The sequence below is a fragment of the Nelumbo lutea genome, chromosome 1 (genome assembly GCF_056320005.1).
Source record: "Nelumbo lutea isolate HS-2025 chromosome 1, American lotus-T2T, whole genome shotgun sequence".
Lineage (NCBI taxonomy): Eukaryota > Viridiplantae > Streptophyta > Magnoliopsida > Proteales > Nelumbonaceae > Nelumbo > Nelumbo lutea.
Window position 1 is genome coordinate 203,429,055 of NC_142684.1, and position 3,406 is coordinate 203,432,460.

General features: G+C 39.3%; 1 pseudogene; it reads right to left on the minus strand.

Moving 5' to 3' along the window:
* Positions 1-1,469: 1,469 nt before the first annotated feature.
* Positions 1,470-2,414, minus strand: LOC148880459 (ethylene-responsive transcription factor ERF039 pseudogene; annotated as a pseudogene).
* Between the last annotated feature and the right edge of the window lie 992 nt (positions 2,415-3,406).

The following is a 3,406-nucleotide window of genomic DNA, read 5'->3' on the forward strand; positions in this document are numbered from 1 at the left end:
AATTTAAAAAAGTTTCTAGGAATACTATTAGATTAGATGCTTTAAAAATTTCTTATTCATATAAACAAAATTTAATTTATATTTTATCAAATCTTAATTCTAAAGTTGCAATTACTTCTGATATTTGGACTAGACATGTTCATGGGCCAGGCCGGGCTTTTGCTCTTCATTAAGAGAAAAATTCCAGGCCTGATCCTGAGCCCAGCTCGACCAATGGGCCTACAACTTGGGCCTGAGCCCGGCCCTCATAAAAAGCCCAAAGCCCAGGCTCAAGCCCAATGCCCAACCTGGGAGTTTGAGCATCAATGCTTGAGTTTGCTGGTTCCTGGGAGTATGAGAGTGAGAATGAAAACTGAGAAAGTGAGAAAATAGAAGATGAAAACGGTGTCGGCCGAAGAGAGGGAGAGAACGCTCACCGTCGAAGAGAGAGAGAGAGAGATGACCTAGTTCTGGTGGCGCTAACTACTTGTGCTTGAGTTCGCAGAGTGAAAACAATGCGCTTGGGTTTGTTGGTTATGAGAGTTTAAGAGTGAGAAACTGAGAATGAGAAGAAAAGTGAGAAGATAGAAGATGAAAATAGTGCCGGCCGGAGAAAGATGGCCTAGTTCTGGTGGCACCGACTGTCGGTGCCTAAGTTTGAAGAGTGAAAACAGTGCAACTGGGTTTGCCGGTTTTGAGAGTCTAAGAGTGAGAAATTGAGAATGAGAAAGAAGATAAGAGAAGATAGAAGTAATTTAGGGTTTAAAGTTTAAACTATATAAAAGTCAAGCAGGGCCGAGCTTTTTAGACAAATCCTAAGCCTGACCTAAAAAAATATCGAGCCAGGCTTTTAGGCCCGAGGTCAAACCTGTGGGCTAAAACTCATGCTCAAGCCCGTTCGGGCTGAGCCGGCCCATGAACAGGTATAATTTGGACCTCTAAATTTAATATAAGTTATATTTGTGTCAATGGTCATTTTATTGATGAAAGCCAATTTTTACAAAAAAAAAATTTAAGTTTTACTAGGCTTGAATGGTTACATATTGGGAGAAATTTAAAATATATTGGGAGAATATTCTCTTCTTTATTGCTTAGCTATAATATTATATCCTACCATTAGGAAAGATGGTTTAGATGCTTTACTTGGAACATATTGTGAAAATATGAATATTGAAATTGGAAATAAAAAAGAAGAAATTAGTAGTTAATTATTTGAAATGTATTGTTTATATGAATCTAAAATAGCATGGTATAAGAAATCTACAACTTGTACAAGTGCATCTTCCATTTTTTAAACAAGTTCCAATAGTGGAAAAGAAAAATTTTGGTCTCTAACAAGTAGGAGACAAAAATCTACTGCGTCTTCATCAACAATTTCATTTATTAAACTTAATTTTTATTTACAAACAAAATTTTTCTAGTTTAGATGATTCCTTTGTCTTAGAGGAAATGAATAATTTTAACCCCTCAGGTGTTTACAGTTCCGCTGGAGTCTTGTGTTAGTGCAGGTACTAGGGTGTTGGACTACAAGAAAAGTTGCAGAGTAATGAAAGTTTGGAGATGTGCATCTGCTTTCTCAAATGTGATGTTTGGGTTTTTTTTTTCGCATTTGGACAGATGGGGCAATTTACAAATTACAACTCAAATGTGATAAATCCGAAAGTTAGTGTGCAGAAGCTGAACTAGCTTGAGTCTAGAGGAAATCTGTGTGGTCGTACTCCCATAATAAGAATGGCTCATCCATTTGTAATCCGAAGTTATTGGTTGCAGGCGACATCAAAGACGAAGAGAAATCAAACATGTTTGGAGTAGTGGTCTGGTCGATTACTAGATCAGGCAGATCGAACAGTGCGTCTTCGTCTGTGGATCGAACACCAGAGTCATCGTCCGACGTGAAGGTGAGACTTGGGGAGTCAGAAATTGGAAATTCTGATCCGCTCCGCTCGCCTTGGTCTTCGGTTTCAACTTCGCAACTTGCTGGTTGCTTGTCGAATGTGACCGCGGCTGCTTTGGCAGCAGCGGCCTGGATGTCTTTGTGTGATAAGCTGGCCGGACGGGGAAGCTCATGAGCCAGCTCAGGGAAATTGAGGAAAGCTGCATTGCCTTTGATAGCGAGTGCAGCAACATCATGGGCTCGGGCGGCCATCTCTGGAGTGGGGAATGTCCCAAGCCAGATTCTTGATTTCTTCCTTGGCTCACGGATTTCCGACACCCATTTGCCCCAATTACGTATCCTCACTCCACGATAACTAGAGTGCTTCCCGTCGTTACTGCTGGTCTTCTGCTGCCTCCTAGTTTCATTCGCATTTTTCACTTCTTTTAAGCCCTGTCGACTGTTGATCTCAGTTGAAATCTTTGGATTTGTGTCCATTGTCGTAGAAGAAGAAGAAGAAAAGTAGTAATTGAGGTGTAGGAGGTAAAAGAGGGGGAGGAGTTTTGAGCAGCTTCAGTCTTCGGTGACTGCTTCTTCCATAAGAGAGGAGGGCTTCAGACTTTAGTAGGAGAGAATGTGAGAAGAGACGTGGCACAAAATAATAGAGTAGTTCGGCTTTTATTATTCATCATCCACAGACTGGAGAGAGAGAGTCTCAGCTCCTTTTAATCATGAATTTTTAATTTTTGTTTTCTTATTTCTGAATGATAATTGATACACATTTTAATCATGAATTATTTTTAGTTTTTTTATTTTTTATTTTTTTCTTGCCTCGGTTGATGACTGGATGGGAATTCCCATGGAATGTACTTTTGCTTGATTTGAGAATTTATAGGTTTTGAACCATTAAATCTACATTAAATCTGTCCGTACTTTTCTGATTTTTTTTTTCTACAATCAACATGAATCGAGAGTTTGGTGGGCCAAAGTATGCCCCCTAACGTCCCAAAACTAAGGCCCATTTCAGACCAGGAAAACGTAATTTTAAATGAAAAGCTGGCGTGGGTCCCTTCGATAGTTCAGTGGATTCTTGTACATTTGCTTTTTCACCCTTGTTTTTACTTCATTCCTTATCAACCCATGGTCGGCTAAACCTTTCACTGTTCAATCTTTGTCCATTGTAGCGTAGCGTTCTGTTTCGTGAAAATTAGACAAGTTTATATAAACTCATACATATGGGTCAGTCTAGTTAGGTTATTTTATTAATTTATTTCATCGTTTCCAATGACTATGTTTTGGTAAGTTACCACCTTGAAAATGAGTGATGTATTGCTAACTTATATGGGCCATTTTCACACCACAAGCTTGTAGGGCTGAAGAATTCATCAACTGTTGAACTCTATTCATCAACAGATTTAACAGCAGCCTGATTGTCAACTTGAAGAGCTCTCTCTGTCTCCCCTGTAAATTCATGCTATATCAATACCTTGATCAGACTAAGGCCATGTTTGGATAATTAAGCTTCTGAGTTTTGGGATGTGGTGAATGCGACAA